Below are 23,634 nucleotides of genomic sequence, written 5' to 3'. Positions count from 1 at the left end.
TGCCCAGGGTTACAAGGGATGGAGCCAAGGAGCAGATTCCAAACGCAGAGTCCTGAGGACGCCAAGATGAAAGTTGGTACAGAGCCCAAAACACAGATCCCCGAGTCTGGGGGGTTAGCAGAAATGAAGAACCATGAAGGGAACTGGGGTGGGCCTGAATTAATTGTCAGCTGTCTGCCTCAGATTTTTATAGGATTCTCCTGCCTGATTTTGCATTGAAAAATCTGAAAAGAACAGTAATTTTAAGATATTTTGACATTATAAACCACAATTATTAGATTCTTTTAAGAACATTCCCTTTTAAGGAGAAAAGTTACCTGGGAAACTGACAGGAGCTATTAGCAGAAGAAGGGAAGAATCAGGGCATGTCAATCTTTTCTCCTCTGCAAATGATTTATAGAAATAGCATCACTCAGACATAATAAAAGAACTTAGAGGACACTTTACTGTAGGCACAGGGACCAGTAATTATCTGTTACCTGACAAGTGAATAGTGGATATTAGAAACTGAATATTCCATGACACAGATGCTCCCAGGGTGTTAGTACCTGCTCGGGAAGACCCACCTCCAGAGTGACCAAGCCCATGTGGTAGCTGTCCAGGTCTGGTCACTGTCCTAAAGGCTAAGAGTGATAGCAATTAGAGAAAATGGGGACACCTGGGTGGGACAGCTGGGACAGTTGAGGCAGAGAATGAGACAAAGCCTCCATACAGAGAGGCTTGGATGGTCACCCTTTTCAACCTGAGCTGTGCTCCCACAGCTCATGTGCTCCCACAGCTCATGCCTATAATTTCAATGCAGGGGCCATGAGATTGTGAGGCCCACTAGATTGGCCTGATGCCCACCTAAGCAGAGATCTGGGCCCAAAAGAAATGAAACCGTCTTGGAGTATGAAGACGAAGGAGGCAAAGAAGGTGCAGAAAAGGTGGGGGGAGCATTGATAAAAGAAAGTGTGGAGGGGCATGGAACCCAGCCTGCTGCTTCTTTTATAATCCTAAGGGCTGGGGTGCTTGCCAAAACCATGGAAGAGTCAAGGATTAAATATTTACCCAACAGTCAGGGTCTAAAATAGATTATAATGTGAAACCAGCTGAATTATGAGAATGACTTGAGCAGTAGAAAACTCAAATATATTAAAGTCATCCATCAGGCATCCATTTATTGCTAGTAAACGATAATTGGCAGAATCCATTTGCTGGGGTTGCCAGCCAAGGTTTCTCAGACTCTTCTTTTGGCAGAAAGTGAAAGGAGCAGGCCCCAGGCAATCAGTCCTGCAGGCAGGATTTGGAAGAGAGGTGCCTCCTTCCTGTGGACCAGGCAGAAAGCAAGCAATAAACACCATGGTAGGGAGGGGAGAGGGAATGAAGGGGGATGAAGGCAGCAAGTCAAAGTTAGAATAGGGAGTTGAAGTATGTTATCGAAGTGTCTAGACCTGGGGTTCCTAATCATCTTTGAGCCATAGACCCCTTTAACAGTTCGGTGAGACCTATGGATTTCTTTTCAGAATAATATTTCTAAATGTACAAAATAAGGCACAATGGATTAAAAAGGAAACCAACTATAAGGCTATACAATTATATGATATTTTATATGATATAGTAATACATGTGTTTCTTTATTAACACATTAAATAAGATCTAGTAGGGGATGTAATAACTACCATAATAATTTGAAAGCAGTGATGAGCACAAGAGGTATTTGGAAATCTCTACAACTTGTCACTTGATTAAAAAAAAAAAATTCTAGAGGCGCCTGGGTGGCTCAGTCGGTTAAGTGTCCGACTTCAGCTCAGGTCACGATCTTGCGGTCCGTGAGTTCGAGCCCCACGTCGGGCTCTGGGCTGATGGCTCAGAGCCTGGAGCCTGCTTCCAATTCTGTGTCTCCCTCTCTCTCTGCCCCTCCCCCGTTCATGCTCTGTCTCTCTCTGTCTCAAAAATAAATAAAACGTTAAAAAATTTTTAAAAAAAATTCTACTGGCTTCAAAGTTGCAGGTACTGTGAATACTACTGCGGCTCTTCGCTTATACTCACGATAGAAGAAAATGCTAAATTTCAGTTAGACGTTAGCAAAAACAGCTGTACTTTTCCCTGTACAAATTTGCTGACCCTTTGTTTTGTTTTTTTTTTTAAGTTGAGATATAATGGATGGATTTATCCATGGACTCTGGGAATTTGTGTACCTGGATTTAAGAAACCCTGGTAGAAGTGAAAAACAGAAGCCAAAACAAGAAACCAGGAAAGTTAGGAACAAAGAATAATAAGATGAGCAAGTGGGAGGTCTAAATGAATTCAGATGAATAAGAACAGATAATAGTGTGCCTTTTTTTAATTTTTTACTTTCTTTATTTTTTAATTTTTTTTTATTTTGAGAGAGATGAAGAGTGAGTGAGTGGAAGAGGGGCAGATAGAAAGAGAGAGAGAGGGAGAGAGAAACTCAAGCAGGCTCCACACTGTCAGCACAGAGCCCAGTGCAGGGCTCAATCCCATGCACCATGAGATCATGACCAGAGCTGAGATCAAGAGCCGGACACTTCACCAACTGAGCCATCCAGGCGCCCCAATATGGTGGCTTTTTAAGTGTTCCCATCATGCACTTGCTTGTCTGAACTGCACTCATTTAAAGGGCCTGACAAAGGTGAATGGGGTAAAAATGAAAAAACAGGCAGGTCAGTCACATCAACGCTTTAGAAACATGAGTTTTAAAGTTCATTATCAATCTCAAAAGAAAAAAATAGATGCGTTAACTTTGTAGAACAGAGTTTTTTTTTTAATTTTTTTTTAATGTTTATTTATTTTTGAGACAGAGAGCATGAACAGGGGAGGGTCAGAGAGAGAGGGAGACACAGAATCCGAAACAGGCTCCAGGCTCTGAGCTATCAGCACAGAGCCTGACGTGGGGCTCGAACTCACGGACCGTGAGATCATGACCTGAGCCAAAGTCGGACGCTTAACCAACTGAGCCACCCAGGCGCCCCATTTTTTTTTTTTTTTAATTTTTAGAACAGAGCTTTTAAAAAGAACACAGTATAGCTTGGAACTAATGCAAATCAAATGTCAGAGAGAAGAAATTAATCTCTGCTTATATTTCATTTCCTCTAACATTTGCCTAACTGAGAAAACAGCAACTGGTCTTTAATAACATTAGAGGAGTAAAAATTCCCAGGATATATAACCCTTTAAACAAATTTTCTTCCAAACCCCATTTCAATAATGGCTTGGTGATTATTGCGCTCACAGGAGAGCTCTAGCTGGCACCTTCCAACAGGGGGCTATAGGACCCTCCTGGCAGCCAGATGCCCACATTCTAACCACCTGACTCACTCAAGAAAAGACACAAAGCCCAGATGAGTTTCAGCAGGAAACCCTTTGGTAAGAAATTTCACAAGCAAGAATAATTCTGCTTCAATGAGTATTTCTCCGCCATGAGCACTAGTAGCTGTGCTTCCTGCAACACCTCTTATGGCTCTATCAACCAGGACACAGTGACTTGAACTGTGTCATCCAATTGACAACTACTCCAATTCCCTTCAGAGGCCCTGGTCACATCTGCCAAACATCCGAACTCTAGGTAGTCTAGTCTGTGTCCACAAAGACACACAGTTCGGAGGGGACAAGAATACATCTTATACCCACAGTCAGCAGCATGAAAAGTCATAGTTGTCAGTACCAGCATTCACATAGCTTCTTGATTTGCTTTTTGATTTGCTTTTTTTTTATTTGCTTTTTGATTTGCAGTCAAAGTAGCCTAACATCCTGGTTTAGAACACAGGCTCTAGAGACCAACACGGGCTTTAATTTAAGTCACTTACTAGCTATGTGACCTTACACAAGTTACTAAACTCCTGAGACTCCGTTTTATGAACCTCATATAAGGGATAACAATAGCTATCTATCTCACAGAGTTGTTGCAAGAATTAAATGAGAAATTCTGGCACAGCCCCTCCCCTGACACTCTATTCCTTCAGTAATCCACTCCACTAGCACCAGGCTCCTCCGGGGGTGTGGGTCTGGGGAGACTCTGGGTATCCCCCAGCAAACCCTCAGTATGAGCATCCAGAGCTTAGGCACCCCAAGGAAATGTGAAAACTTACCCTACCCCACCACCAGGGACAAAGGACAAGAGAACGGCCACTTAAAAAGCAGTAAAGATTTAACATCCACAGGCAAAGAGGGGGGTCTCCTCACCCTGAATAGGATACATGAGGCACCCAGGCCACCAGCAGTGTCATTGAGCCAGCACCTTTAATTCTTGAGTCCAAGAAAGAGCCCACCAGAGAGACTCAGAAGAAGAAAGAGGAGAAAGAGGGGAAGGAGAAGGGACGAGAGGTGGGAACGGAGGGGGAGAAGAAGAGAAATAATTCCCCTTATAGGAAATAGAGGCTTTTCCTTCAAGAGAAACCAGAAAGGAGCTGATGTTGTGTCTCTAGCCTCACTCACCAAGGGGAAGAGGAGAATGAGAAGGTCGGGCTGGCAGTATCAAGCAGCCTACCAGGAAGGAAAGGCCCCCTGCTACGGCCTCCCAAGAGCCAGGAGTCCCAGGCAGAGGCTACCTCTGCCAGCAATGCCAGAGACACAAAAGAAGAGACAAGGCACCAGGCTGCGGAACTGTCCATCTCCTCAGGCCAGAGACTGGCACCCACACCGAGAGTCAGGGAGCAGAAAGAGGAGCGGGCGGAGGGTGATTTCTAAGTTGTTAGACACATACTGTCACTGTGGTGTCACTGGCCAGACCTGGTGCTCTTTCTTCCCATGCTGAAAAAGGAACTGGCTGCTGCCCCTTCCTAGCCATGTTTTCCCCCTTCTCCTTCCTGAGGAATTTCCCATTATCCCTCTGGCCTTCCTTCCACAGGGGTAGTTGAAAAGGCTCCCCTGCAGCTTCCCAAGTGAGTTGAGTAATGTAAAATGCTCCTGTCCATGTCCTCACCTCTTTCCTTGGCTCTGCACCTGCTGAGGTCAATTTCTGATTCTCTTTCCTACTCCCATTCCACATAAGTTTTGCTGACCTTACCCACTAAGCCCCTGGGCCAGAAGTAGAGTGCTTGCACTCTCAGAGTCTGAGCATTTACCATGCCACCCCATGTTGAGTGTCAAGTCTCTCTTGTGCTATTCCAACGGTCTTTGAGTTGGAGCACTGGCCCTCCGTAAGGTTACCCTTCTGGTGTGGGAATCAACTGTGTGCCCTTTTTATTTTTTATTTTTTTATTTTAGAGAGAGAGGGGGAGAGCATGAGCAGGGCAGAGGGACAGAGGAAGAGAGAGAATCACAAGCAGGTGTGAGCTGAGTGTGGAGCATGAAGTGACGCAGGGCTCGATCCCACCACTCTGCGATCATGACCTGAGCTGAAACCAAGAGTCAGACGCTCAAACAACTGAGCCACCCAGGCGCTACTCGACTGTGTGCCCTTTTTAGACATGGTAGGCTTTTGGGAGGTAGGTAAAAAGAACATATCTAATGAAACACAACTTCTTGTTGCCTTTTCTCCCCCTTGTGGTAAATAACATATAAAGGTCAAACCCTGGATATGGAAATAGATGTTATAAAGACAGAGATGGAGACAGAGATGGAAAGATACATAGATACAGATGCAAATGTAGAGATGGAAATAAAGATATTCTATTTGCTAACACCATTCTATTCCACCTGGATTTATTATAACATTTGGAAAATGAATGTTGATCCCTCTGAAAAAAGAGAATATTAAATGAGAGTCTGTGTAGGGTCCCTAGCAAAATCCTGGCACAGAGTAAGTGTTCAATAAACCTTAGCTTCCGTTATTATTCATTTTAAATATCTGAGTTTTTTGTATTCCTTTATTCATTACTCATTCCAAAGAGTATTGTTTGGGTGCTAACTTTACCATGAGCATAACAAAGCACTAGACACTGGGGGCAAGGGGATGGAGTACAAAGAAAGATAAGAACACCTCTAAGCAGTCTCTACTCTCCAGGAGTTTACAATACAATGGTGGCGATAAGATGTATGCAGGAATGATATTGTTAGGAACCCTGGCAAGGCACTAAGTGCCTAAATGAATGATACAGATTGAAAGAGTACACTTGGTGGAGCTGAGGCCAAAGATAGCTGAAGGCAACTTGTGTTGACCCTTGAAGGATGGCCAAGATTTGTAGTGGCAAGGGACACTGCAGGCAGCAGCAACAGCATGAACTTAAAATCCCAAAGGAGTACAACATATTCAAAAGTCAGTGAGAAGGGGCACACTTGGGTGGCTCAGTGGGCTGAGCATCCAACTCCTGATTTCAGCTCAGGTCATGATCCCAGGGTCGTGGGATCTAGCCCCATGGAGCCTGCTTGGGATTTTCTCTCTCTCTCCCTCTGCCCTTCTCCCCAACTCGTGTTCTCTCTCTCTCTCTCTCTCTCTCTCTCTCTCTCTCTAATTAAAAACAAATTTAATTTTTTTTTAAAAAAGTCAGTGAGGAAACCAGCCTGTAGAGAGACCACAGCAGAGAGCAGTGGCAAGTACAGCTAGAGTTACATCAAGATTGATGCTTAATCAGAGTTGGGACACATAGCTCAGCTTCTGACATACTGGGGCCAGGAAGAAAATGGTGTCTATGGAGAAGAAGCACTGATGGTGAGGAAGAAAAGAAGAGGATAAGAAGCAACCATATGTAGAGATGACAAACTAGGTAATAAATATCAAGTATAGGAAAAACATGTACTACTGGGAAAGTTTGGAGCAATTCTTTTAGGCAATAGAATATTCTAGTAAGTTAAGTGTAAGTTAGTTAGTAGTAAGTAGTAAGTAGTTAGTAAGTAAGTTAGTAGTAAGTTAAGCAAAAGCCTTTTTGGATTACTCCCCACAACCACACAACACCCTCCCCACCTTGGAAAGCCATTTTATAAAAGTTGAGCTCATCCTTTCTTTTTTTTTTAATTTTTTTTAATGTTTATTATTTATTTCTGAGAGAGAGAGACAGTGTGAGCAGGGGAGGGGCAGAGAGAGAGAGGGAGACACAGAATCCGAAGGAGTTCCAGGCTCCAAGCTGTCAGCAAAGAGCCCAACACAGGGCTCAAACTCACGAACTGCAAGATCATGACCTGAGCTGAAGTCAGACACTTAACCGACTGAGCCACCCAGGTGCCCCTGAGCTCATCCTTTCTTAGTGAGCATGCTCTAAGTGAGACAGTTTTCTACTGGCCAAGATCCTAAGGGTCATTACTATCAATTATGAAAAATTAGACATCTAGGGCATAGAGTTCTCAGATTCCCTGAGTGTGGACTGAACCTGGGACATGCTCTACAAATTGGTTTTTAATATAAATTCCTGAGGCGCCTGGGTGGCTTACTCGGTTAAGCATCTGACTTTGGATCTCACAGTTCATGAGTTCAAGTCCCACATTGGGCTCTCTGCTATCAGCACAGAGCCTGCTTTGGATTCTCTGTCTCCCTCTCTCTCTCTGCCCCTCACCTGCTCGCACTCCCTCTCTCTCTCTCTCTCAAAAATAAACACTTTTTCATCAAAAATAAATAAATAAATTCCTGACACAACCGTGGTTTGCCACTTTCTCCCCAAAACTAAGCATAGCAAGATGAGAAAAACAAAGCTAAAATCTGAAAGCTAAAACTCAGTTAATTGAACTTCTGCTTCTAGCCAAGATGGAGTAACAGGGACTGGATTTATCCCTCCACCTTAAAAACTAAAAAGAGAGAATATTTTTCAGACATTGGGCAGGGAAGGCCTGTAACCTCAAGCATATGTAAACAAAGTGAGCCCTAAAATTATACCAGGTTACTACTGTGAGGCAGTTTCCAGGATGCAGCTCAAGGAGAAGGGACCCAAACAGAGCACTCATTGAGTTGAGGGGACAAAGGCCAAGGCACTTATGATTCGTGGGGCAGACTACCAGACAGGGGGCCGCTGCACACAGAAGGAGTAGCAGAGATATGCAGAAGGGGCCTCTTAAGTCTTTAGCTAAGCATTGATATGCACAGACGAGAGAGAGAAAATACCCAGAGCCACGGAAAGAAACCACGCCCCATCCCCACCCCCCCAAAAAAAGAAAAAGAAAGAAACTAGAATATTTCTTGGAGTTCACATAAGGCTGGTAATACTTCATGTCCTCACCAGCCAGAGTAGAAAAAATCCTCATACACAGATCATCCAGTGGAATCCTCAGAAGATGTAGGGGAACAAAATTAACCCTAGACCAAAGGCTGCTTTGGACTTGCCCTGACCAAGTTTAAAAGCAAGTCTTGAAGGGATCAAACTAATTCTAAGGAATTTAACTGCATATCAGAAAAACAAATGCAACACTATTTAAAGGAATATAATAAAATCCAGCAATCAACAAAAATCGAACAATGTCTGACGTTCCATTTAAAGTTAGTAGGCATACAAAGAAGCAGGAAAACATGACTCTTAATCAGGAGAAAAGTCAATAAAAAGAGACCAAGATCTGACCAAAATGATGGAAATAGCAGACAAGGACATTTAAAAAAAAGGCTATTGTAAATATGCCTTATATATTCAAGAAGGCAGAAAAACATGGGCATGATGAGATGAGAAATGAGAGATATAAAAAAGACTCAAATGGAGCTTCCAGAAGTGAAAAATTACATTTGGAATGAAAAGTACACTTGATGGATTAAAAGCAAATAACAGGGGCACCTGGGTGGCTAAGTCAGTTAAGCATCCGACTTCGATTCAGGTCATGATCTCACAGTTTGTGGGTTCAAGACCCGCGCTGAACTCTGTGCTGACAGCTCAGAGCCTGGAGCCTCTTTCAGATTCTGTGTCTCCCTCTCTCTCTGCCCCTCCCCTGCTCACGCTCTCTCTGTCCAAAAATAAACATTAAAAAAAAAGCAAATAACAAATTGCATAAGAAAAAAATGAGTATATTTGAAGAAATAGCAATAGATTTTATTTAAAATTATATACAGAGAAAAAAGATGGAAAAAATTAATAAGGATTACTAGATAATAAAACTGCATGAAAATGAAAGTAAAAGCATCAAAATTGTGGGAAGCAGTGAAAACAAACCTTAGACTAGGGAATTTTATAGCATTTAATGCGTATATTAAGAGGGAAAGTTTCAAGTCAATAATCTAAGCTCCCACCTCAAGAAACTACAAAAAAAGAAAAAAAGAATGAAATAAACCCAAAGCAAGCAGAAGAAAGGAAATAATACAGAGGAAAAACTAGGGGTGCCTGGGTGGCTCAGTTGGTTAAGCATCTGACTCTTGATTTCAGCTCAGGTCATGATCTCACAGTTTGTGAGATTGAGCCCCGTGTCCGGCTCTGAGCTGACAGCACAGAGCCTGCCTGGGATTCTCTCTCCCTCTCTCCCTCTCTCCCTCCCCCTCCCCCACACTCTTTGTCTCTCTCTCAAAATAAATAAATAAATGTTTTTTTAAAGAGTAAAAACTAATAAAATTGAAATTAGGAAATGATAGAGAAGATAAATGAAAATAAAAGCGAATTATTTGAAAAAATCAATAAAATAAACATGACAAAGACTGATAAAGGAAGGTAAGACCTAAATTGCCAATACCAGAAATTAAAGAGAGACAGTAGAAATGTCTCAGACACTAAAAAGAATATAAGGGAATATTACAATAACTCTATTTGAAATTTGAAAACTTAGATGTAATGGACTAATTTCTTGAAAACCACAAACTATGGGGGCACTTGGGTGGCTCAGTCGTTTGGGCGTCCAACTTCAACTCGGGTCATGATCTCGCGGTCCGTGAGTTCGAGCCCCACGCCGGGCTCTGTGCTGACAGCTCAGAGCCTGGAGCCTGCTTCGGATTCTGTCTCCCTCTCTCTCTGCCCCTCCCCCACTCATGCTCTGTCTCTCTCTCTCTCTCTCTCTCTCAAAAATAAATAAACATTAAAAAATTAAAAAAAAAGAAAACCACAAACTATGAAAACTCATCCAAGATGAAATAGATAACCTAAATATTCCTCTATTAAAGATACTGGAGTCATATTTTAAAAACCTTCCAAAAAAGAAATACATAAGCCCAGATTGCTTCAGCACGAAACATTTGAAGAAGAAATAACATCAATTCTACACAATGTCTACCAGAAAACAGAGAAGCAAACTTTTCCCAACGCATTTCATGAGGCCAGCATTACTCTGATACCAAAAGCAGATGAAAACGGTATAAGAAAAGAAAAATTACAGACCAGTATTTTTCATGAACGTAGGGGCAAAATCCCCCTCATGGGAGAAAAATATGTACTTAGGGATATTCAGACCTGGATTAGAGTCCAGAGTCTGCCATTTATCAGCTACACCACCTTCACTAACTAACATCTGTGATCCTGTTTCTCATCTATAACTATAACTAACTCCATGGCTTTGTTGTAAAGATTCAATGAGATAATATAAAATGTTTAACATAATTCCTGAAACATAGTAGCATTCAATATATGTTGGACAGAATTTCTATTACTATTACTATTATTATTGATATTCTTACATATGTAAAAAGTGAGGTCTATTTAAAGCAACTGAGAAGCGCCTGGGTGGCTCAGTTGGTTAAGCATCTTTGGCTCAGGTCATGATCTTTCAGCTCGGCTGGTGGGTTTGAGCCCCGCATCAGGCTCTGTGCTGACAGCTCAGAGCCTGGAGCCTGCTTCAGATTCTGTGTCTCCCTCTCTCTCTGCCCCTCTCCCACTCGTGCTTTGTCTGTCTCAAAAATAAATACACATTAAAAAAAAAAAACCTCTTGGTGACTCTTGCCACTCTGAACATCCAACCTCATTCCCAGCCACTCTCCTCCCTGCTCTCTAACTGCAGCCACTTGACCCGTCAGGTCTTCAGTGGTGCCAAGTTCGTGCCTGCTTTGTGGTATTTGCACATGCTCTGCCCTAAGTCTGTAAAGCTCTACCCTGCCTCTTTGCCTAATTCTCATTTACTCCTCAGTCCCCAATTTAAGTGTCACTTCCCCGGGGAAGCCTGCCTTGATCCCCTACATTAGAAAACCATTTCTCCAGTATTTCTTTTAACATCCTCTTATTTTCCCGCATAGTATTTACTGATGTCTGGCTCCCTCACTCAAGTGTGAGCTCCATGAGACAGGGGTTTGTGTCCTTCCCTCACCTCCATTACCAGTGCCTGGCGTAGTGTAGTCCCTCAATGAAAATTTCAGTTGATGGCAGAAAAACAGTACAGTATGTTCTAGGAGTGAATTCCCCCCTGAGAAGCCTGGTAAGAGAAGTGACCGAGCTACTCCTCTACCTTCTCCCTCTGCCATCTCAGTGGTTTCGTCCAAATTCTCCATTCTTAGCCTAACATTGTCTTCACCCTACCTCCATCTTTAATTCTTAAATCACAAGTCTTCCCCCCCTCAGCTAGCTATTGGTTTCCCCATTTTTATATAAACTGGATATAGAAAAATGTTTCCCTCTCTCCTGAATGTCACTGTAAGAACAATGCCAGTTCCGTGAAAAACGGTAGCAGACTTGCAGATTCAATATCAACTTAATAACAAGAGTAGCCACTGCTCAGTTCCAGTTGTCATGAGGAAATTCTGTCGTGCCAGATTCTGTTTTTTCAGGTCAGGAATCCATATTTTTGTATGAACCCTCCTATTTTTGAAATACTGGCAACTATTTTTTTAATGTGGACATGTGTGAGCTTAATGAAGCATATGTATGTGCCAGAGGTGTCTCATAAGCTACCACTCTGTGATCTCAGAATAGTAAATAATTTAACTGTAATGCAAATCAGAATGAAAACAGTGGTAAAACGGGAGTAAAAACAGCATGCCATTGGAACACATGGAATGGAACAATCACAAAATGCACATTGTCATATTAACGGATACATTTAACAAAAAACAAGCCAGGTGACCTATTTGTATAAGAGCATAGCCAAGGCAGGGTTCCCATGCCCCAACCTTTGTTTGGACTCTTGAGTCACACAGCTTATCCAGTTATAGTCCATGACATGTTCTCTTGCCTATCTTTGCCTCCTGGATCTTGGCAACGAAGACAGCAAGTGAGGGAGGAAAGATCAAAACAAAGAAAATAAGCTTAGAAAGGAGCATCGTGTTCCTTCAGAAAAGCACTACAGCAAATGAGTTCAAGAAAAATGATTCTTAGGCATTTGCATTCATTAGTAGTTCATTCCTAGGTACACCTGTCGAGATGAGCCATTTTGACTATAATTTCCACTACTCTAAGATCCTCACGTTAGTCCCTTGCCTTATCTCGTCTCCTAATTAACCAGAACATTTGAACCTGTGTTTGCCACTTAATCCTACCTAATGTCAATATTCTAATTTTCCTCTAGTAAAAATACTCCTAAATGCTATTTTAACTGCTCCCTCAAAGCTTATTTGGACTATTATAACTGAATTTATTTTTCCAACCATTGTTCATCCTTTCCATTTCCCTAATTTGTGACCCTTTCACAAATACCTCTGTGTAGCTCCCTAATTCATGGACCCTTTTATTATTTACCTCAGGTAATCAGTTTCCCGGAATATAGCCACAGTCCACAAACCTAATATTCATAGCCCTCTTGGGACTACCTGGAATCTGATATGAGCATCTCTGCTGGCAAGTTATATAAAGAGGTTTGAGGACAGGGGTGCCTGGGTGGCTCAGTCAGTTAAACGTCTGACTCTTGGTTTCAGCTCAGGTCATGATCTCAGTTTCATGAGTTCTAGCCCTGTGCTGGCAGTGCGGAGCCTGATTAGGATTCTCTCTCCCCCTTGCTCTCTGCCCCTCCCCCACTCACACTGTCTCTTTCTCTCTCAAAATAAATTAAGCTGAAAAAAAAACAGGTTTGAAGACACATGGGACATAAAGAGTCAGGTGCAAGGACGTTCACTGAAGCATTGTTTATAACAGGAAAAGACTAAATAAATTCCAGACAGTTAAATGTAGCAGGACACAACCCTACTCTGCACTACTATGAATGTTTCATGTATGAATGGACAGTTTGTCTCAGGTTGCATTTGCCAGAATGGAGCCTGAGACAAGGATTCTTGTGCACATGATTTACTGGGGAGGTGCTCTCAGCAAAAGGGAGTTAAGTCCAGCAGGATGGGACCAGGGTGAAAAGCTAGGCAAGAATTTGGTCTAAGCTAGAGACTAGCCTCAGTCTGATCCCACGGAGATCCTCTGGAGTATAAACTGCTCCAGAGTATTTCCCCCCAAACCCCAACTTGAGGAAACCCTTTGTACCCCCTTGTCCATCGGTCAAACAGTTCTCAAAATGTTTGAGTTCCTTTCTCCAGTGCACAGTTCCCCAAGTGAATGGCCCTGAGTCCTCCTGGAAAAGGACTGGAGGAATCACTACTATACATACTTGAAGCACTACTGCACGTCCTTCCTCCTGGGGACTTGGACTCCATTCAATCCACGGGTTCCACATCTGCAAACTGACTTATGTCCAGCAACTCAGCAAGAGGTCATGACTTGGTATTGGAGCAACTATCTTCAGCCTCCGGACCAAACCTGGATTGCTTTTGATTTTGCAGATTGAGCAGTGTCCCTGTCATCTGCCCATCTGTTTTGCCCTTGGGGATGCTATATTAACCTCTATAACTCCCGCTAACTCAGGCCCCCTTGGCTGCCACTCGGACCTAGCTCCTTAGTATGACTCTCGCATCAACCTAGCTTCTGGCAGGGGAGCAGAGCCACCTGGCATCGGTTACTTCAGTCTCCCCATCATCCCCATTGCTAGTTCTGAGCTCAGCTCCGTGACTGCTTTTCCTACGGTCCACCCCGGCCACCATGCAGCCTGCAGACGAACTCCTCAGTCATGCTGGTGTCCTTCTGACCAGCACGTACCTCGTGGCCTTGGTGAACAGCGTGTTTCCCTGAGCCCTTCTGTGCAACACTATCCTCCAGGAGCTCTTCTGGCCTCACATAACATCCACCCACCCAGCAGGCTCCACTCGGAGCCTTCTAATCCACTGTCTGTAATGACAATTCAGGTATTTCTACCCAACTCAGCCAACATGTCTTCCATGCTTCTGAGCTCCATCCTAGCAGCATGTCTGCACTGCCTTTCAGGGCCTTTGCCAGGGTGTGAGATCCTATATCCCAGGAGAGTACTCCTATATTTACAAAGATCTTCTATGCAAATTTGTGTTCTACCACTCCTGATTAAGCAAATTCCTTGCCCATATCTACCATCCCAGCTGCTGCTGTTACATTTTGACTCCATGCTGCAATTTTTACAGGGTATTGTTCGTGTCCTATCTTAGCAGGCACAGAACATCCCCAACTGGGTGACACTGGGCTTTAACCCTAGTTATTGGCCTACCATCTGGGAGGAGTAGGACAGGGGACAGGCACATGCTGTCTTCCAAGGGAGAGGCCTCTGTACTGTGTTCAAACAAACAGGGTGTGCTAGCTCTTAACAGAGAGGAGTGGGCCACTTCTACAGGCCCAGAGGGTTCAGAGAAATATAGGAATTCAAGGTTTCCAAGCCCTAAAAGTTCCTCTCTCATATGTCAGAGTCCCATTCTTTCTCAACCAGAGCCCTCACCTTGGCATAGTAGACCTGCCTTACGTGGGATTTTAACCACCCTTGGAGACGGACTACTCTTAGGATTAAAGTTCCGGGCCCAGTCATTCACTTTCTCTATCATCCTGCAGGAGGTGAGCCTCTGTGTATGCTGCCAAAGAGGTTCTGTGGCTTTCACACTTAACTTTAAATTGCCAACTAATCACTTTCAGCTTTTTGTTATCTTTTGCCAGAGTGTCAATCAAACTTAGGAGCAGTCACCAAATCCCATTTTTTTTAAAGATTACTATTCTCCCTGAGGTGCCTGGGTGGCTCAGTAGGTTGAGCATCCAACTTCGGCTCAGGTTGTGATCTCGCTTTTCCTGAGTTCAAGCCCTGCATTGGGTTCACTGCTGTCAGCCTGTCAGTGCAGAGCCCACTTCAGATCCTCTGTCTCCCTCTCTCTCTGCCCCTCCCCCACTTGCACTCTCTCTCTCTCTCTCTCTCTCTCTCTCTCAAAAAATAAATAAACAACAACAAAAGATTACTATTCTCCCCATATTTCTCAAATATCTGATATATCCCAATAGCTGATTTATTCCTTCCCACCAGTGAAAGTTTTAACTGCACTGCTACATTGTGTCTGGGACTATCCATGCTCCACGTACTACCAGTACAGGGTCCTCGATACCAGCCAGGTAGTGAGTGGGCCAGGCCCAAAATTCCATCAAATCACCCTCTTCCACAGACCACTCCTGGCACCAACTGTCACAGGGTCTGGCTTCTCCAGGAAACAGACCTCGAGATGAAGACTAGTGCACAGGACGTTTACTAGGGAGTGCCTTCGGGATCATCACCTCTGGAAAAGAGGTGGCCAAAACAGCACTAGGCAGAGGGAGAAAAAAGTTAAGCTATGATATGGTTCCCATGAAGGCCCCTGCCAACCCCATGGTAGGCTCTATAACTAGAATGTCTGGTTGTCCCACACTGGGCTAAAAGGGCTGGGCATTTATACCCCTGAACTTATTAGTCATTGGATGTGGCCTTCCCTTAGAAGGAGGCACGATCTTAGACAAAGCAGTTTTCTTTAGCTGAGGCAATCCATAAAGAAGGTGGACTCCCAAGGGATGTCCAGATGCGCTCCCAGCAGTTGGAGGAATAAGGTCTTCATTGCTGAAAGGAGACCTGGGTGGCACATTACAACATTTGTCACATGCACTGATGGCCATACCATGTGAATATAAACTTTCTGATCTGTCTGCCTATGGGAATGGAAAATAACACCTTCACTAGATCGGTAGCCACAAACACATGGCTGTGTGAAGATATCACATCTGACAGAGCAGTAGGTACTACTTAGTAAAGTCTGTGGTACTTCATATTGTCACCTGCCATGATTCATCTGTTTTTTTTTTTTTCAGGGCCACAGTAGTGAATTTAACAGGTATCTGATGGGGGTATGCACTGTGTAAGTCTTTGAAAGCACTCAATTCTGCAATTCTTCCTGGGATGCAATATGGTTTTTAGCTTCTATTTACTTTACTTATTATCTTGGGAGGTGGGAGTGAGGAGTTTCTGGGGCTTCTATTTGGCCTTTTGTACTACAATAGCTCTTACCCTACTGGCCAAAAAACCAGTGTGAGGGTTCCGCCAACTGCTAAGTTTTTCCAATCAAATTATACAGCCTGGAACTTCTATCAAGCGGTCAGGCAGTCCCTGAACAGCAGTACACTGGCAGCAGCTAGGCTGGCTTAAGACACTTCCATAGATTCGGCCAACAAGAAGACAATGAGTCCAAATGCATACAGTCAGTGTCTTCCTTATATAGGCCCCAAAACCAAGGTCATCATGGTGCCAGCGCTCCACATCCCAACTCCCACAGGATGACACTGAAATGGAGGGGCCAGATGACAGATGACGTGAATGGTGGGTCATTCTGTTGTGCAGGACCCACCTCAAACCTAACAGCTAGGCAGGTTATACTGCAGCTATCCTTAAGGGAACTGTGTATGTGAAAGAAAGCTCTATGCCTCACCAGAACCAGGGAGGCAGATGGGAGGCCAGCCACCATGTAGCAGCCTCCCAGAAGATAGGGAGGTAGATGATGGTCCTGTAACAGCTCCTCACAATTGCCTATCTTGCCGTGTTCCAGAGAGGATCACAGGGCATTCCTCTACGACGTGAGTCAGACTGTGGTTGAGCCTGGGCTATGTGGCCTATATGGAGATGTTCAAGGTCACCAGGACAGAACCATTCCCTTACACCCACAACTAGAATGAAAGTTCCATGAGACCAAAGTCTGTACCTGGCTTGTTCACTGCTACATCTCCAGGACCTAGAATAGTGCCTGACACATAGTGGATGTTCAGTAAATACTTAATGAGTGAACAACTTATGAGTGAATGAATGAACAGGGGTTTATAAAGTTTGCTCTTCTGGAGAAGGAGGTATCTGCCATCCTTCTTGCTGCTTCAAAGTGAAATCCATGTCCTTTTCTTTCCTGGTTCTTCTTTAATGATTTACCTCTGCCACTGTTATTCAATTTGCTTACACTACTAAAAGCAGACCCAACAAATTACATTTCTGAGCTGTTCCTTTACTCCTCTTCCCTCTTCCTCATTGAACAGTCTTGATGCCAGAACCAGTCTCTGAAAAAATTGGATTGACTCTGTTAGAATGACCTTTCTACTAGAGCACTGTGGTTCTCAACCATGGCTGCACCTCGGAAGTAGCTTTAAAAAAAAATGCAAAAAAACTGTTTCCTGGGCTCCACCTCCAGAGAGAGACTGATTTAATTACTCTGTTCTAGGGCCAAGACATGAGTAACTTCTTTTAACTCCCTAAATGATGTGAAATGTACAACCAGGGCTAAGAACCACTGCCTTAAGTGGAGTGTAGGCTTGTAACCTACACCAAGTCTGCTCTTCAGACCTTAAATATGTTTAACAGTAACAAAAGATTTCATTCTATAAGAGAGAGAGAACAATTAAATGCAAATGGCCCCAGGAGAGGAATTCAACTGACCTAAAGATAGTGGCATTTGAGCACTGGCTTCTAAAATCAAATGACCTGGGTCAGATTACAACGCTACCACTTATCAGCCAGGTGATCCTGAACTAACTTCTCTAACATGCAAAAGTACTTATCAGTATGCTTGGCATGTAACAGGTCCTCAATGTATGTTTATTAACTCTGAAGATAAATCTCTGAGCTCCATCTGTAAATTGAGGGTAATATCTGCCTGCCTATCTCCTAGAGTTGCCATGAGACTGAAAATAGGTAATGGCCTTACAGGCACTTAAATATTTAGGTGCTGTACAAACAGAAAGTATAAACATTCTTCTTTTATGAAAATGTTAAACATACATCACTTTCTAAAAACTCTTCTAAGAATCTTCATGCCTGTGGTTTTGCAGAGTCTTAAAACAGCACTGAAAGTAAATTGGACAGTAAATTAACTGGTAAGAAAACTGAGACAAGAGGGGCATCCAGGTGGCTCAGTCGGTTAAGCATCTGACTCTTGATTTTGGCTCAGGTTGTGATCTCATGGTTCGTAAGATCAAGCTCTGTGTCAGGCTCTGCGCTGAGCAATGGTACCTGCTTGGGATTCTCTCTATCCCTCTCCCTCTGCCCCTCCCTCGCTTGTGCTTTCTGTCTCTCTCTTGAAAAATAAACATTTAAGAGAAGAAAAGATTCTCTCTCTCCCTCTCCCTTTGCCTCTCGTTCTTGCTCTCTCTCTCAAAAAAAAAGGGGGGGGGTTGAAAAAAGAAAAGAAAACTGAGACAAAGAGGTTGTGTGATCCACACAAGGCTGCTCAACAAAGGCTGGATCTTAAGCCCATTAACTCAAAGGCAGAGATTCTTTTCCCCAGATGACTCTCACAAAAGGTCCATTAATAGATCCCCCGAAATGAGTAGCTTGGTCATCTGATCAGAGCTCTGTTGGGTGTGTTGTGACAATTTCTTTTACTTGTCCCTTTCAAAGAAGGAATTGTACCTGAGGAAATCCAATCAATATTCCCCAGTCCTTAGGTACATGGTTAGTTTGGTTTTTAGTTTCCCTCAATCTGTTTTCTCTTATAAAATATCAGCAACCATGCCGTTGGTACATTAATCAAAAGAAAAAGAAACCTCTCCCACTCACCACCATCTTGTTTGTTTATTACCATGTGCCACTTTTCTAATTTCAACATGAAAAACAGTGAAAATGGCAACACTAAAGACTGATAGCCACAAGATGGCAGAATTTACCATTTCATTTTTTCCTTGCTTACATCATTTATTCATTCATTCATTCAACAATTATTGAGTGTCTACCATGTGTATAGCACTATTCTAGGGATCAAAAGGATTATAAAAGAGGCAAACTATGTGATATGGTTCTTGATAAGCTTCATAAGCTTGATAAGCTTGGGGTGAGGGCAGTCTATAAAGAAGAAAAAACACACATAAGAACATTTATAAGAATGGGGCACCTGGGGGGTTCAGCTGTTTAAGCATCTGACTCTTGATTTTGGCTCAGATCATGATCTCACAGTTAATGGGTTTGAGCCCCGTGTTTGGCTCCACACTGAAAGCATGGAGCCTGCTTGGGATCCTCTCTCCCCACCTCTCTCTGCCCCTCCCCTGCTCACGAGCTCCGTCTCTCTGTGTCTCTCAAAATAAATAAGTTAACTTTTCTTAAAAAAAGAAAATACACATTAATTTGTGATTAAAGGTCAAATGAGTGATCTAGACTGCTGTATGACTTTACAGTGAGCCAGAAGGTCTGCATGGAGGGGATAAGAACTGAGCTGGGGCTTGAAGGATAGGTTGAAAAGAAAAAATAGATCCCAAGCAAAGGGACCATTGTGGATCATGCTACTAAGATAAAAATTAGCAAAACACGTGTCCAGGTCAGTGATGAGACTAACCTGGTTATAACAAACAGACATTGAGTAAACAAGATGGAAATAAATTAGATCTCCATTGATTTTGCTGGAATGATGCCCACCAGAAAAGATAAAGTTATCTATTGAGTCTGCCAATAACTGTAGCCTTTGGGCAGGCAATTTGGTCTAGCCTCAGTTTGATCGTTTGTAAAATGCACAGGTTGGACAAGATGACTTCTAATAGTCTTTCCAAATCTTATAAAAGAAAGAAAAAGACAGGGAGGCAGGCAGGGTTGTGAGAAGGGAGAGAGGAAGGAAAAGAAGAAAGAAGAATGGAGGAAATGGAGGAGGAAAAAGAAAGCTGATTCTAAGTTCTTTAGCAATTGCTGTATGGCTTTGAAGTATTTCATTTGCAAACAAGAACAGTGCCAATATTACTGGTTAGGGCTTGGGCTCTCCTATTAGGTAGACTTGGTCCAAGTCTTAGATTAGTCACATACTGCTTAACAGTAGACATGTTAGCTTAGACTCTATAAGCTTCAGTCATTCATTCACCAAATATATATGTAACACCTTATGATATGTTAAGCCTTATGCTAGTTATTGGGAATGGGATGATAAACAAGACAGACAAGATCCCTTTTCCAGAGCTTACAGTTTTGTAGGTGAGACAGTCCAAAAATAAGCACACAAAAAACTAGATAGATGTGTAATTAATAACTGTAAAAGTACAGAGTGTTGTGAGAGGCAGATAGCCTCAAAGCCTAACCCAGTCGGATAGGTCAGGGGTTTCCCCAAGGAAAGATGAGCCAAGCAAAAAGGAAAAAAGCATTTCAGATCAAGTGAACAGCATATGAAAAGGCTTTAAGACTAGGAGGAACTTGGCATAGCAAATAACTAAAAGGCAACTGTAGCTAGAGCACAGAGAACTAGGTGGATGATGGCAGAGAGACCAGGATATGTAAGTCAACACACTCTAGCTTATATAATGTCCTGAGGGTCGTATGAAGCCTGTAGACTTTATGCTAAAGCCACGAGAAGTCTGTTTCCTTCTTTGTAAAAGAGGGGATAGTAACACATCCTTCATAGGGTAGTTGTGAAGATTAAAGGGCATCACTGTCCTCTGCCATCCAATACCTCCATTTTTCAAACATTTATTTATTTTAAGAGAGAGAGCACACCACCCAAGGGAGGAACAGAGAGCGAGGGAGACAGGGAATCCCAAGCAGGCTCCACACTGTCGGCACAGAGCCTGACATGGGGCTCAATCCCACAAATTGTGAGATAATGACTTGAGCCAAAATCAAGAGTCATGATGCTTAACCAACTGAGCCACCCAGGTGCCCCTGGCATCTCCTTACTAAATCTATCACCAAGTTCTATCAGTACCACCTCCAAGAAATTTGTCACCTCCAAAATATGTTTCCATCTCCACTGCCACCACCCTGATCTAAGTCACCATCTCTAGCCTAGACTATGGCTAATTGGTCCCCTGACTTCCACTTTCACTACCCTCCAATCCACTATCCCTGCAGCAACTCAGGTGATCTCACTAAAATGTAAATCTGATCATGGCACACCTTTGCTTAAAACCTTCCAGTGACTTCTCAGTGCTCTTAGCACTAAGACCAAATCCTTAAGACATGTGGTAATGCGTTCCCTTCCCTGAGATGTGCATTTCAGCTGCAGACTCCCACTCCCTGTTCACCTACTTCATTCCAACTCATCCTTACTTCTCTTCTTCAGGGAAGCCTTCCCTAATCCCAACCCACCATCTATTTCAGGTTCTTTTGTTATTTGCCCCCTGAGAACCATGTTCTCTCCCTTCTGATCTCTTATCTCTGTAATTACATAGTCATCAGAGCGATCGTTTAATGCCTGTTTCTGCCACTAAATTATAAGCACAAGAAAGCAAAAAACATGTATTTTTTGCTTACTTCTGTATCCCCAGAACCTTGCCCAATCTTTGACATGTAGAAAGCACTCAATGAATATTTGCTACAAATAAAAACTAATACTAACAATAATTGTTATTTATTATTTGCTTATATTAGATAATATTATAAATGTGCTATTTCAGGGGCATCTGGGTGGCTTAGTCAGTTAAGCATCCAACTCTTATTTCAGCTCAGGTCATGATCTCACAGTTTGTGGGTTCGAGCCCCATGTAGGGCTCTATGCTGACATTGTGGAGCCTGCTTGGGATTCCCTCTCTCCCTCTCTCTCTGCCCAATCCCCACTCACACACTTGTGTGCACTTTCTCTCAAAAATAAACATAAAAAAATAAAAATAAATAAACGTGCTATTTCATTGATAGTTATCCCTACAGGAATCAGCAAGAGGGTAGCACAGACTACATTGTTAGTAAGTAAATACCCTACCACCTTTTTTCAGGGCCCCTATTTCTATATTTAAATTCATTATTACATTCTACCTCTAGCTACCACCAGGCATGGTTATGAGACTCTGAAGTCAGACTAGACCTAAATCCTCATTCTGCTACTATCTTTGTGACTTCAAACAAGTTGGCCTTTCTGGGATGGAGTTTGTTCTCAGATTCATGAGGCTTTAATGAGATCATGCATGTAAAGTGCTTAGTACAATGTCTGGAATATAACATGCACTCAATAATATACTGTTAATATCATACAGATTGTTTAAGCTGAACAAGTACCCATTAAAATGTACAGCAAAAGCGGACTATCAAAGGACCTATGATGGCATGCTATCTCAGCCTGCTAGGGGAAAAACTCCTTCGTGATACAGGTACATGACTGAATCTTCCTATAATCTCGAGAAATAAAGGGAACTTTGAAGAAAGCAAAAAAGGCTACAGATGGTTAAGTCAGAGGCCTCGAAGAATTAAAAGGTGTCATTTACCTTATGTGCTAGTAAGTGATCTCGAATGCAAAAACAGTAGAGCAGGCCCCAAAGAGTTGGCTTTATCAATGGTAGCAAATCTCTAAGAAGACCAATATAAAATGTATACTTGATCTTATCTATTCTTCTTTGGACCTTTGTGTTCCTGATTCGCCAAAACTGACTACCTTGAGGAAACAACTGTCCATGTCCTTTGAGGAACTTAGCTAACAACCCATTTTCCTCCACTCAAATGTTATCTAATGTGCTTAAGCCATTGCTGCTCCTATGGATAGATACCTTTAAAAAAGGGATCCTAGGGGCACCTGGGTGGCTCAGTCAGTTAAGTGTCCAACTTCAGCTCAGGTCATGATCTCACAGTTCATGAGTTCGAGCCCAGAGCCTAGAGCCTGCTTCAGATTCTGTGTCTTCCTCTTTCTCTCTGCCCCTCCCCTGCTCATGCTCTGTCTTTCTCTCTCTCAAAAATAAACGTTAAAGGGGCGCCTGGGTGGCGCAGTCGGTTAAGAGTCCGACTTCAGCCAGGTCACGATCTCGCGGTCCGTGAGTTCGAGCCCCGCGTCAGGCTCTGGGCTGATGGCTCGGAGCCTGGAGCCTGTTTCTGATTCTGTGTCTCCCTCTCTCTCTGCCCCTCCCCCATTCATGCTCTGTCTCTGTCCCAAAAATAAAATTAAAAAAAAAACGTTGAAAAAAAAATTTTTTTTAAATAAATAAATAAATAAAAAATAAACGTTAAATAATAATAATAACAATAAAGGGATTCTGAGGTAGGAAAAGCCTTCATGATCCAAAGGATTGAATCTCAAATGGTGGAATCTAAGAAAATAAGACATGTGATGCAGGAAATAGATTCAGGAAGAGCACATTGCCCTGTGTGCTTCAAATCAGGCAGTGGTTAGGAGCAGCTGTCTGGAATCAGATGGATGAGATTTCAAATCCAATTTCAAATCCTAGATCTGCAACATACAAACTGGGTAACCCAGGTAAGTTAATTAAACCCATGTCCTCAACTGTAAAATGGGGATAATAAGGATCTATCTTACAGGTTGTTAGAAAGATTAAATGAGATGATATAAAGTCATCCAAGAAGAGTCTGGTATAATTTGAGTGCTCACATATTTTTATTATTTAATCCCATCTGGTAACTGAATAGAGCCAGCCATGGTATTCTTTTCTACAACCATGGTGGGCTCTTCCTAGAGAGCCCTGGGGCCTGTGTGGATTCCCACCCTACTTGTATTCCAGGCACAGGGTGGGCAGAGCACCAATGATGGGAAGCCCAGACCTCTGGCCACTGGTCCCACTTGACCAGTAATAATCACACGGAGGACACAAAGGGGGAAACTTAGAAAGTCAGATGAAACTTAGAAAGACAGATGAAACTCCTACCTCCCCCAATAAAAAATAAAAGCACAATTCAATATAACTATGCCCAGATTTCTGCTGGCAGAAA

The sequence above is a fragment of the Panthera uncia genome, chromosome X (genome assembly GCF_023721935.1).
Source record: "Panthera uncia isolate 11264 chromosome X, Puncia_PCG_1.0, whole genome shotgun sequence".
NCBI lineage: Eukaryota > Metazoa > Chordata > Mammalia > Carnivora > Felidae > Panthera > Panthera uncia.
The sequence above is the reverse complement of the archived record's forward strand: the minus strand, read 5'-3'. Positions refer to the sequence as shown.